Source organism: Apteryx mantelli, chromosome 21, assembly GCF_036417845.1.
Source record: "Apteryx mantelli isolate bAptMan1 chromosome 21, bAptMan1.hap1, whole genome shotgun sequence".
Taxonomy (NCBI): Eukaryota; Metazoa; Chordata; class Aves; order Apterygiformes; family Apterygidae; genus Apteryx; species Apteryx mantelli.
The window spans coordinates 10,144,412-10,157,661 of record NC_089998.1 but is presented as its reverse complement, the minus strand read 5'-3'; positions in this window follow the sequence as shown (position 1 = coordinate 10,157,661).

Below are 13,250 nucleotides of genomic sequence, written 5' to 3'. Positions count from 1 at the left end.
GATTGAATTGAAGTCTCCCTGCAGAGCAGCTCAATCTCTGCTGAAATGATAAGTGGACAAGACCTCATCACTCCTGAAGTCTCCTTTCTTGGAAAGCCCTTCTACCACATTGAGCTTCCTTAACAGCACTAGCCACCTCAGCAGTAGTCATCTGCCAAGGCAACAGAAAGCTGCTTGAATAATCCCAGTGTACAAGCAATGAACTTGCTTGAGGTTGAATATGAATTTACCTAGGCTACTGTTTCCTTTTTCACTACTCCCCATGCCCAGTGGAGGGCATAAGCTCCAAGGCAAACACCAACAGTGCAGCTCTCCTAGCCCTTTCCTCCTGATTCACTTTGTAACTGGATCCAGCCTATGGGTCAAAACACCATTCAAGAGCCAACACAAAGGGGCAACATGCTGTTTGTCTTCCCAGTTTGGGGAAGAATGCAGCCACATCACTTGCTTTTCTTCATGCACCATGTGTCCCAAAGCCTTCTTGACTAAGAGATGCTCATTAACACCAGTTTGCCTTTTGGACTGAGCCTGCAGGCCTCTTTCTCTTCCACCTTCAAGAAGGATGGAGGTCTACCCACACAAGAGGTAGCAGCAAAGGGAGAATCCACTGACACTTGCTCCCACAGACAAGATGGAAGTAAACCTCAGTCAGTAATTGGCTTCTGCAGTAGCTTTAAGCAGGCTGACATTAGGAGCTAGTCTAAGCATCAGCACTTCCCCAGCGTGTCTCACACATGAAGCAATACAGACAAGCTAGGCAGCTCACTTGCTTGTAGCTGGCTCCTGCAATCAAAAAGTTTCCATTTCTAGTGCTGGCTTGCGATCAGCCCCAAATGAAAGCAGGATGCATTCCCCCTGCTGCTGAATGTTTTGTTTGCCTGTTCCTTAACCCCACTGATGTAAACTCCCTACTCCCCCCCCCTTTCAGTGTTTAATTTCAATTTCAGCCTAATGGCTAGCTTGGATGTGTGTGTGTTTGCTTTTACTTCGATTTATTGCCAAGCTGTGTCTGAAAATGTAGAGGGGTGATGGAAGTGTTTAAAAACATATTAAAATCTATTAAAATTCATTGCTTTTGCATGTTACAGGGGCTGTTTCCTCCTCTGAAATGAAGCTAATGCTCTTTGGACACTTCTCCCTCCCTCTTCCTCCCCACTTCTCCTCCCACCATTGTAATATGTAGGCATTATTCTTTGAGGGGATGCTGCTCAAGACCAGAGCACCTGAGTTTCCCAAAGGAAAAAAACAAACCAAAAAAAAAAACTTACCACCCCCAAAACAAGAGTTTTACAGTGAATCAATTTGCAGAATGATAAAGAAACTTTTTCAACCAGTTAGCACTGCTATACAGCAATTTCTGATGTTTAAGGCTGGACAAGAACCTCTTGTGAGCTCCAACTGATAAACATAGGTGCGTCAGCTCCAGTTGCGGGGCATTTGCACTCGGCCTCATTGAGGTATAACCAACAATACTGTCGTTCCTGTGTTGGAAAGGCCAGGGCTGGAGTGCATCTACACGTTTCCTAAAGGTCTTTACCTTCTTTCCCCTTGTCTGCAGGACACATTAGTATCCAAGATAGGCATCTGCTTCTTGAATTCTTTTTCTGCCCTGTAGTTGGTTGTGTACTTGGTAACTGCTGGACACCGTGGTCACAATAGGGCTGAGTGTAGCAAGACTGGACCTCAGAAAATGAGGACAGCTCTTTTCATCTGAGCTAGTCAAAGCATGGGAACTGAAGTCATTAGGGCAATGCCAGACAGGTCAGCAGCACAGAGAGGCAGACACTGCATGTCCCAACTCTGACCACATGCTACTCACATATAAGATAAAGGGGCATTGTTTGAAAACAGACCACAGATTGTACTAAGACTTCCCTCCATTTCAGGGTGCAGCAGAAGAGTTTCATTTCTTCTCCTCGGTACAAAGGCTCAAGCCAAACTGGTAGTCGCAAGGCAAAGCAACTATGAAAGGCCAGTGACAAGTGGTCCCCCTTTCTGCTAGTTGGCTTGCTCTCCTAACCAGGTTATCCTTTCTTCTCTTATTTTGCATGGACCAGGTTTGATGTTCCAAATCCCAACCTTTCTTGGTCATAATATAAAAACTAGTAGCAGAATCCCAGAGTCTCATGTATAACCAACAATCAGAGAAAACCTGCTTAGGAAAAGTAAAACCACATAATTTTACAAAGCAGTTTCCTAGTCTTCCTTTGTGAGACCAGTAAAAAGCTGGAGGGCTGTGGTCTAACTCCACTGACTAACAGTGGCTTTTGATTAACATCAATGTAGGTGAAGACAGCATTAGGCAAAGGGAAAAGGTGAAGCTACAGGCAGAATGACAGAGCTGCTGTTACAGCAGATGTGTGTATCTGACAGAGTGCAATTATAAAGCTTTGCTACAAGGGTAAAGCTGCTCCGTACAGAAGATGGTACTAGCCCCAGAACCAGCCTGATGCTGTTAAACACACTCAAAGCAAGCAGACTTCATTACCTTCTTCTTCTGTAGCCTTCTTTGTAGCACCATATTTACATTTAAAAAAGCAAACATAACAGAAAATACTCCCAAAATACACACTTCACTGTGCACAGTGCTACCACAGGAGGGTAGATGAAAGAGCAAGCCATTTCAGAGTTATTAGTCATGTAATGCAGTGACACTGTTTAAACACTAAGGATGAAAACACACCAAAAAAGCTCTTGGACTTATTTTAAAGAGGCTCTTAGCCCTAAACAGACCATGCAAGGGTGCCTCTTCCTCATTTTCCACACAAAAGGAAAGAGAAATACCCAAAATAAACCCAGGCTAGTTTCCAAGACATGCACTCTGAGCAAACAGGCTGTGCCCACATCAAGGTACCAGTGGATTATAGTAATGATTTGGTTCTTGTTGCATCAAAAACTCAGCAGATTGCACAAACTGAATTTGTATCTAGTATACATCACTGTAGACAGCACAGACAAGATGCCCTGAACAAAAACTGTCAATTCCACAAAAGACTAACTTCTCAGAGGCCTGGCTCTCAAAACCATTTACATTTCATCATTAATGCCATATACTAGGTGGTTTCAAACAAATGAATTGGAGACTATACCCTAAAACTCTTCTCGGGGCAAACTGCCTAGGTCTATAAGGACAGGAAAGAAGGGACCTCAGTGTTACCTGGCCATTTAGTGTACCTAAATACCATATAGATAAGAGCGAGCAAGCAGCATTAGGGGAATGTCAGTGGAAAACTTCCAGAACCAAACCCAACACAAGGCTTTCCAATGGACAGTATTAACAAACCCATCCTATATCCCCATTTTCATATATTCCTGTCCACAACTCCAACCAGAAGTATCAGAATACTCATTTGAGGCCAATCCAGATCCAGCTATTCCAGAGATAAGTAATAATATCTAGTCTGACATTTTCTAGATCCATTAAATTTGAGAATAGTTCACTCTTTCTTACAAGGGTGTGCATCCAAACTGGGCCTAAATGTCAACCCATCCTGCCTCAATCTGAAAAGCCCACTCATCAACATTTAAAAAGCAGAGTTTCAGCAAAAAAGAAAACAAGGAGTGGAAAGGAATAGAGTTCTGGGCAACAAATAACACCAGTGAATTATCAGCCAATGATCAGGCAAGAAGCGCAATCAACTCACAGCAGCACTAGAGTATGGTCCTGTGACAGACTCATAGGAACCCAGAAGGGGAAGAAGGCATGCCCAGCTGTCATCTTAGGGTATTGCAAGATTCACTGAGCAGAACCTGTGCAAGAAATGTGCAAAATAAGTCAATTGGTCATCACTGCAAGAGGACTTCAAAAGAAATTGCTGAAACAGCATTGCAGAGACATAGAAGAGACTATATTGTTTATTAACTAGCTTTCCCTTCTACTATAACAGCTCAAGCTGTCAGTGATAGACAGCCATTGTCTTTGTAGAACTGCATTTCCCTAGCACAAGGGCATTGCTTAGTTTTTAGAACTTCAACACTCATCTCCTAAGCAAGATCACCAAGGCCAAAGGGCCTCTCTTCCCTGATGCACGCGCAACCACCTTCTATGAAGTGGAATACAGCATCGAAGAAACTCTTGCATAATGCCAGTGCTTCTATAGAAGGTTTGTAATGTCAAATATTGCAGATATGAAGTCATGAAAGTATACTGTTAAACACTCGGGAAAGAGACAATGCAACAGTAACCCATTTTGTAAAATTAGCAACAAGCAACAGAAGGCAACAGAAAAGGATGCTAAGACAACTGTTTAGCTATGTCCCTTTAAATGACTACATGATACAGCCTGAATACAGGCCAAGTTCTCTGTTCCTCTGTTGTTAGGGTGGTAGCTGTTTAACAGCCATAGGTGTTTTTCCATAACAATTCAGATTAGTAGGAAATAACCAAATTCCTTGGAACAAAGTTCTTCACCTATTCCACTGTCTTGCAAAGAAATACAGGACAGACATTCTTGCCATACCCTGTCCCTCCCAAGCCCAGACACGCACCAATGCTTGTGAACTGAATCCAAAAGCTGAATCCTTCCTCAGATCCTCCCTTTGAAATAACCTTTCCATCTACAAAGAGTATTGACTCTGCCCTGGGGTCCATCTAATTAAAGAATGACAGTACCTTTACAACAAAAAGCTACCAGGTATTAAAAGTTTAACCTAGTGCAGACAAAAGCTTAGTAAGAACTGATAGTTAAGTAATAAGCCAGAAAAATAAAGTTTAAGAGAAGGCATAATTTCTTAGCAGTGAGGGTCAATAATCTTTGAAACAAAGCATCCAGAAAGGTGAGGGGATCTCTCCCTCAATATTGCAGGAGGGGATGTCAGGATCTCTTCTTCAATATCTAGAGATTAGATGCATTCTACAAGAACTACTTTAACAAAATAAGTTGTTAAATTCCATACAGGAATAACAGCATAACATATGGCCTCCAATATGTAAGAGGTCAGACAGAGATGGTGCTTAAGCTGTGTAAAGTCTTTCTTCTCCCTTCTTTTTAAGCTCAGGCATTTTCTGCTGGAAAAGAAAAGCCCTAGTAAGAGCAGCAGTGGTCCTCACTAAGTGAGGAGTCATAGTCCCATTAATCTGAAAAAAAAAAAATCAGAGTCTAGCCACACTGAAGAACTATCCCTTGATGCTCAGTTGCAATTATGGTTTTCCTGAGGATTTGGTCAACTCTGGAAAGCCATACTATGCATTAGACCACGCCTTCAGGCTTCGCCAGCCAATTTATGCTTTCTTAACCATTGCTATATTCTCCATGGGCAGCTCCCAAAGGCACCCAGCTGTCTGACGCCATTTCTCTTGCCAGCCACGACTTAATAACAGCCTTCTCACTGGCGTTCCCATTGCAACAGCAATCAGCAATTCTCTTATTTGCTTAAGTGGCCAGGCTTCCAGCTATGCTTTTGCACATATTCTGCACGTCAGCTTGGTTCAAAAGTCCACGTCTTCCAGCACACCCACAACTGGCAAGCATGTTTCCAGAGAAGTGGGAAAGAAAAGAAAAAACCCAAACCCAAGTTCACCATTCAGTTTCATAGTTAAATTACCAATGCAGTTGAATTACAACAGTACATTTTCCTCAGAGGATGTAGCATTTTGTCCAGCCTCCTAAAAATAACCAGAATGAACAAAACCAACATTTCCTTGAGCTAAACATAGACTCTATATAGATATGGCTGCCTAAACATGACTTCAGATGTTAAAAGATGTGAAGAGTAGTTGCACCACCACAGACCTGGTGCAGTTTTATTGCTATCACTTCCAGAGCCTGACCATCCCAGTTACAGTTGCTGTATGCATATTTTAAAGTCAGTTGTTAATAGTTAGTATTCTCTCTTCAATTACTTTTCTCCTCCTTTTGCCTACACCTTCAGCCCACAGAAAAGATTCCACTGTTTTTTTTTTCATACACTCAAGGTGGGGAATGCAACATGCTTTCTCCTCTCAAAACTACACTGCTTTTCTGCTTCCGAATAGCATACTGTGACACTTGCGCTGTACCTGCTCTGAGAATAAACAGAATTCCAGTTTTCTGTTTAGAGACAAGGGCTACCCTCTGTGGCCTAAGCACATATTGCAGAATTAAGCACAGCTGCAGAGATACCAAGCTTGCTTGAAATAAATTAACTCAGATTAACCTTTCTTATAGCTTGTGCAGCCATGACTGACCTAGTATACTGTTTTGAGTAAGTTATCTTGGCCTGGACTTTATCCTGTCACAGCCCAGTTGACTCCAGTATCTAGAACCACTATATTTACTTCTACATTAGACCACACTGCAGACATACCCTTTTATATTGGTAGGGCAGTCTACCAGGACAAGGGGCAGAGCTTGGTATACCCACAAAGATGATTAAATAATTTTATTAATGCCTTCTTATAGCTAAATTTCTACTACTGAAATAGTATGCAAATTTTACCACACACAAGTATGTACCAACTGTGACAGGAAACAAATCCTCTGTAAAACCAGAACAACCAGATGTTTATCTCCTAGATAATCACTTGCCTAAACTACCACTTGACTATTTCAGAAAGTGGCAGTTTGTCACCATCTTTGTCACCTTGAAAAACCTTGACCTTAAATACATAAATGATTATTCATTTTGAAAAGGCAGTTTGAAGTTTTAGAGGTTCTGATTTACAGCAGCACCGTTCAGCACCAGCCCTCATTGAGAGGAACTCCAGTAGGAAACCCACAGCGCTTTAGAAAGCCTTGGCTTGGAAACAAGTCCGGTAACCCAGTTCTCCTCTCAAACCACAATTCATGCCTCGCTTCACAACTGTCATTGTGCAGGCACTCCAGGAGACAAGAATCCAACTGCCTACCTAAAAATATGAAAACTTCTGTTAAAAGAACAATTTCCAGACAGATTGCAACAGCTTCCTGTGTAGGATTCAGAGGCCGGAAGGGCCAGTAAAAACAGCACCGTTTCTTCTGCTGTCTGAGCTCCAGCAAGATGCATGCTGTCAGAGGATATCGCACCCAAGCTGCTATTTCTGAGCATGCTGCTGAGGCCCGGTTTGACCAAGGAGCTGCCCCAACCAATGCAGACAAAAGCGGTTCAGTTATGTCTGATTTGGCAGGCTAGAGAAAAGCAAATCACTGAGGGTGTATTTACTTGTTGAAGTGGCAGGGAGAAAGAAGACATGGCCATTTCTGATGGAAAGAAAATACTTGACAGTTTCCACCAGAAGATCCTCTCCTTCCAGCAGACAAACAAATAGGAAAAATGCATCTCCTATAGACCAATCACCCCCTGCATATGCAGAAGGGATACTGAGGTCTGACATGTCACTAGCTTCAGATTCCCAAGGACTTCTAGGAAAAGGGTAAAAGTGGACAAAACAGTACCTGATTAAAGTCTGAGGTTTGGTGCAGATAAGCAACTCCTGGCACCAGTCCCAAGTCCCATCAGAATTTTTGCAGGGGTTGAGGGGCACAAATCGCTATGAGGCTGTTTAAAAGAAACTTGACTTTGGACAGAGACATTCACTGCTCCTGATTTCATTTATGGTAAGCACAGTATGAAGAGCATGGAGAACTACCCTTTGCAAATCCTTAAGATGTGCTATTACAAAGTATCCAACAACAGCTAAGCTTCCCACAATAGTTTAGGATGAGAGGTCAATAAAAAAAAATAAAACAAAAATCAGAAAAGCAGACTGTCTTGAGGAGAAGAAGAAAACAATCCAGCTTTCTGAATCACAACAGTTATTGGTGTCCGGGCAGTAAGGAGAGTCAGCTGTAACTCACTATCATCCTGAATGATTTCTTGTATACTCTGGAAAACTAGATTACAGGGCAGGAGTTCAGGACTCATTTAAGACCTCGACCAGTGGATGCTAATTCACCCCTCTGAACTACAAAGAAAACACTGTTGCACTACTGATGAGTCTTTGAAAAAGGACTATTTAATCCCAAGAGGCTTTGGGTACAGGTCAAGTCTTCCACACCTACATTCTGAATGGTCAGCCAACTGCAGCCAACCTCAAAAGCCAAACATGTGTCTCTTACTTCCCCCTCACATGAGCACAAAGACATCATTAGGAAAGAGCTGAGCTACAGGGTATGTCTATTCATTTAAGTATGCAGCTGCCCTCAAGGGTCATTCTGTGTAAATACATCATATGGTATGCAATCCATGCTTGTCTTAACGGAATCCTTAGAAATTTCTCTTTTCCCAATGACTCCTTATGATGTTTCACAAGAAAACTGCTCAGCCCATAGTTCAGTTTTCAGGCAGGCTGTTCATCTGAAGTTAGTATTCCTGGCTCTGCAGTTATTACCCAGTTCTTTAGTGACAATCAAGGGGCTACAGGAAAAAGGACTATAGCTTGGCTCACAAGACAGGGTTTTAAAGATGCTCAGCACTTACAGTTCCCCTTATAGTTGAGATAAAAAACAAACAAGAAGGACAAAGAGGAAAAGGAGAACAAATCTGGGACTGTAAGCACTCATGCTTAATGATGGGTTTAAGCTATGAAACAACTCTACAAAGATAGCTACAACTTAAAAGCCTGCTTTTATTATCTGGGTGTTCAACATCACTCAGTGAATTAGTATCCCAGCATATGCAAAACAAAAATATCAAAGAGCTTCACATCTAGATGTCTATTTAAGATGCCATTAAAAAACATTTCAGTCTACAACAACAACAGCTTTTGTCAAAGAGCTCCTGGTGCACTACTGAGCAAGAGCGTGCCTTCTCGGGATTGCTCTTACAGAAGAAAATTATGAAGAACTAAAGCAGTCTTCTGGATTATGTGCAACTTAATAGTAACAAAGGGTCAGTCGCTAATTCCATCATCTTAGAAAAAGGTAGTGACTTTCTACTAGTGAATTGCTTCATCTATTTGGGGTTTGGTTAAAACAATTTCCTATTAAAACACAAGTTCTGTGGCATGGACAAACGCTAGTTCCACTGAAGTGCTACTCAAGTCCTCTGATACTGTCGGGGTTGTGCAGGCCCAAAACAGACAGGTAAACCCACAAATTACAAGTAAAGAATTCTGAACCATTCAGACTGACATTAACAGACTACATAACTCCCCAAAAATCTAGCACCAAGCCTATGGTGCTATCCACATTAGCACTGCACTTGATCGCTTGCTCGTACACTACAGCAGTCCCTCTCGCAGGGGGAAAAAAACAAGTGTACATCAATCAGGTTAATTCCTTAATAAAAAGATACTCTGCAAATGTACACAGTGGTTTCAAAGTAAAATATACTGTTGGACCTGGGACTGCCAGAGCAGCAGAACTGGCTCTATTCTGCAGGAAGAACAGGGAGTTGCCTAGGGCAGCCAAATGTTTAGGAGTGGTTTATTGTGTGAAAGACTAGAGAGATGGGAGGGACAGACATCTTCCAGCTTGCCAAGGGATGAAACCTCAGAGCCAAGCACTTAAATAAAAAGCTTGTTTTCCGTCTTCAGCCTCCATCCCATTCTGAGGGGTTTTACTCATGAAATGGTAGAATCTATCATCTTTCCTAGTGGTCTCAGTGTGTGCCTGCAGAGTTGAACAGTGGGCCACAGAGGAGGAGTCAGGACTCTAAGTGCCATGACTACTTTTCCAGATGTGAAATCAGAACTCCAGATAAAAAACAAGCAGTCTCCAGTCACCCTCCATCTCTTCAGCTCACATTTTCCAGCTAACATGCAGTCATCTGACTGGAACTGCATCTGGAAGCATATATAATCCTAAGAAAACATCAGGGCAGCTCATTCAGGGAAGCGGAAAAACTCAGCCCAAGCTTCTGTTACAGGACACTTCTTGATCTGGAGGAAAAAGGAGAAGCATGGTAGAGCCAGTGCTGAAGTTTTGTTTTGACAGATTTTAATTGACATCCTTACTATGACATCCTGAACACTTCTTAGTATTTCCAGTGCCAACTCTTTGCATCAGAACTCACAACTTCATTATATTTCATGCAGGACAAGGCCAAACTCTGATCTGAAATAAGTGATATTCAGATAAGGGTACTTCCACATGAAAGGCAACACAGAATGCTCCAAACAGCATTAAATGTGGGAGGCAGAGTATAGCCAGCAAGTCCAGCCCTTATCTTTAGTTAAAAAAGAAATTTAATCCGTTCTGCCTACAGCCTGCTACTTCGAAGGTCAAATGACACAACTTTGTATAAGGAAAACATGCATCTGTCAAGCACGTATTTTGCACAGATTTTTTTCCTTACATTTTGAAATTCAAGACAAGGACCGTCTACCACTAGGAACATGACCATGCTTACCACAGCAAGGCTCTGAGCTTGACCCCAACTCCAGGTATCACTGTCACTTGAACAGTATAATCCAGGAGGCTGAATGCTGCACTTCATAGGGTATAACAGCTCATGGCATTAACTCCTTTGTTGCTTTACTGGATGACAACTTGGGCACCACGGCATCCTCTAGTATCTAAGCTAAGAGTAGCTCTATTCAGGACAGCAGGCAGGATTTCCCTATTAGTTATCAGCTGCAGACTTAACTAGAGAAGCCTTCTGGATTCTCTGCTAACACCCAGGACTCGGCCACACAACCATCACCTCAGTACAGAGCACAAGGACTCCTTACACTGACTGGTCAAAATCTGAGGAAATTGGTATCTTGAACTGCAAAAATGTCACAAAGGAAGTAAGCTTTTGTGCAGAGGACAGATTTCAGCTATAAGTATTTTATAAATACTGCAGCACAGGCCAAAGGCAGTCCAGCTAGATTTCTTCTTAGCAACCCAGAGAAGTGAGCTCAGGGTAGCTTGCATGGATCTGCCTTTCTCTCTCTCCAAGCAGATTAGGAGAGTTGAACTTCTAGCACTTTGTCCTGGTCCCTCTATTTTATCTGCTTCAATAAATAACTATTTACTTTTGATTCTGAATAAGTCCCAAGTCTTCAAACTCTTGTGTGACCAGTGACATTAACAGCATTTTCTTAGTAGCAAGTGGATCTTTTTTGACTTGCCACTAAAAAAAGTCAATACAAGTTATGGATGAACAGTTCAAAGAGTCACAAATTGAGAGGATACTCAAGTATCCAGAATTTCTTCCAAAACATCATCATGAAAGACAACATTGCTGAAAGTGGAATGAAACTTAAAACACAGCTGTAGCTATTTGACACAGTCAAACCACTTCCTAATATAAATTAGTGACACAGCATGGTAGATCAGGACAAGGACAAACAGGAGAACAGTATGAATGGAGAGAGAAGCAGCTGGCAGATCAGAAGTGTTCTGTGGGCAAGGCCTCCATCATGCTCAAACAACGCTTTTCCACCAATTAAAAAAGTCAGTCAGGAAATAAAAACCATGAAAGTCATTCTGTTCAGGATTTCAACATTTACTTACAAAATCCTGTAAGAGTCTGTTTCAGGAAGTTGCACTTCCATCCCTACTCAAAAAGATTTTTCTAGTCCTGGACATCCTCTCCCCTTCCACATCTCACATTTTCTTCTTTCTCATAAAAAAAACTTGAGAAAGGAGAGAGTAGCTCATTAGTTTGTCAAGCTTTCCAACACTGAGTTTCATGACAGTGTCAAGGAGAAGAAAATCTTTTTCAAAATAAAAAAATCACACAAGAAGTCCTTTCCCAAATACAGAATCACCTGCCCTTACAATGCCAGACAAGGTAATAGCACATAATAATACACACAGTGGGCACTTCTGTCACTGCTGCCTGTATGATGGGCTCCAGGATGACACTTTTCACTCCACACAAAATAAGTCAGCTAAGGAAGAAAATTGAGCCAGTTGACCACACAAACTGAAGTGAGCCAGAACGGGGAGAAATCAGACCTTGGAGAAGGCTACCAGCAGGGTTACCTTCAAGAAGGAAATGAAGGACCAGAGAAGTGTGAAAACCTTTTCTAAGGTACTTTGTGAGTAGCAGCTATGTGCTGCTCCCATCCTTCAGGACAGGCTGTACTGTGCTGTGCTCTTCTCCATGTTGCTCTGCATGTTATACCCAGTGTTGCACAAGTATTCCGGAGACTTCAAGTGCATCTCTGGAGGGAGGAAGGGGGAGGGCAAGATGACTTATGAATAGAGCTATTCACTGAACCCCACAGTGGGCATTTTTTTCAGCTTGAAACAGCAGCCAGGCTCTCCAATACTAACCACACAGACAGAGGCTCTGCCAAAGGAGATGCTGAGAAAGGGGAAAAAAACCTCCTGGTTGATCTGTATTTGATCAGAGTAACTACTGCCAAAACGCACACCATATAGGGACATATGATGCCTCTTTACATTTCGGATAGAGGGCTTTGCTGGTGATAACTACACCTGGAATTTTTTTTTTTTTTTCCATGCAAAAGGAAAAGCAGTCTGGGCCAACCAGAACCATTTGCAGATTAATGCTAAGCTGCATGAGTAGCTGTGGACAATTTTGTTTTTCTTTTGAGAAGTCAAGCCATTCTTCTGTTTTTGAGAGCTGCAGCTAAACAAGGCAGTACACTGAAGTCAGGCTGCCTAAAATTTAAAGGGCAAATAATCCCAGAGGTAGTTCTTAAAAGCCCGAGATGTTTATCAGGAACATTTTCATCCCAAAGTATTTTCATTTTTAGTTCAGAAGTGAGCCAGGAAAAAAGTTAAGTAATTTGTACAACTCTAGTAAATACCTCACACCAAGGCATCAAGAGACAAAGCTGATTCACCTAAACATTCAGCTCCTTCACTTTTTTCCATACCTGAGCAACACTTCTAAAAGACTTCTTCCTTCCCTTGAAGGATTTCCACTCTCCCCAGAAATTCTGCACTTCTCATGTAAACCAGATGCTTTTCAACATTCAAAACTTGAGAGAGCTGCTAGTGTCATGTTAACCACCCTGCTACTACAGGCTGAAGCTTAACAGACATTAGCAAGACCTTGGTAGATTATAAAACATATTCCACCTCAGGTAAACTACACTACCACAAGAATGAGATATGTAAGTTATTCCCCTAAAGTAACGAATCCATCAGGCTTGTTTAAGGGGATAGACAAACAGTGCCAGAATGCTAAATACCATTTCTTGCATACCTCGTATACATAAACATACAGTAGAGCTGGGAATTACTGCCACAGCTAGCAAGCATCTCAGATGCAGCTTACTCAAGAAAGTCCTGCGCTGAATTGCTGTAGTCTTGTAAAGTTCAGACTTTAACTTTAGACAAACGTGCATTTGAAGAATGTGTAGCTCAGGCAAGCACCATTGACTGGAGTGCAGTCTAACCAGCTGTACTCCGACTGTCCTCTCACAGTGGTGGTACAGCAGGTTCTTG